Below are 930 nucleotides of genomic sequence, written 5' to 3'. Positions count from 1 at the left end.
CCAAGCTCATTTCAATCTTATTATCCTGTTGACAAAAACAAGTCATATGATCCAGCCTGAAGTCCAAAAGCCTGAGGATATGGAGAGATAGGGGTGGGTGGGTAAAGTAAGCATTTATCCACAGCAATCTAAGCTACTACAGTCGTCATAAAGAATTTCCCTTGTCCATACAGGTGACCTGATACAAAAATTGCTGCATCAGTTGATTCAGATCCCAACAGAAATGTATGTCAAAAAGTTGAAAAGAGAGATCTAAATAATATAGCAGTATAAGGAAAGAAGAACACACCAGATAGTAATTTTCAGTGTAGACGAGACAAGTGTCCGTAACCTGGCATTTATCTTTTAATGTAGATATTGGAAGGGTTAAAACGGCTTCTGATATTTTATTTCAAAATGTGCGTTTTATTTATATATCATAAATACTGAGCAGTTGATGAAATGTTTTTGAACTCCATCAGTGAGAATCATAGGTCAGTGAATAGAGCAAACACAAAAAAATTAGTATGTGCCAGTTCGAATTTGGCTTTGGTCCTAAAATTATAGAGATTATATCTAATAAGACAGTGCACCTTCTTTGTTTTAGGGCATTATATATAATGACTCATAATCTCTCCTTAGGAAAAGCTTACAGGTGTTTTGTCTGATTGAGGGATTTCAAGCTGTTCATAACTATTTAGTTTTTGATATGTTTCTCCACTCAGCATAGTATATATTATGTATTTTCTATATATTATACATATATAATATATGTTTTTCAGCCTGATTAATAAGAATTTAAATGAAGTGATTTAATTTAATGTACTGAGTAAAAATATACTATTTAATTGAAATTTATGACTCCCTTCCATCTTCCACCATTAATGATTCCTTTTGTCTTAATTAAGAGCATATTTAAAACAGTGATATTTGAGGGTAGAAAAGGAAAAA

The sequence above is a fragment of the Cebus imitator genome, unplaced genomic scaffold (genome assembly GCF_001604975.1).
Source record: "Cebus imitator isolate Cc_AM_T3 unplaced genomic scaffold, Cebus_imitator-1.0 Scaffold12, whole genome shotgun sequence".
Classification (NCBI taxonomy): Eukaryota; Metazoa; Chordata; class Mammalia; order Primates; family Cebidae; genus Cebus; species Cebus imitator.
Note: the sequence above shows the minus strand (reverse complement) of the source record.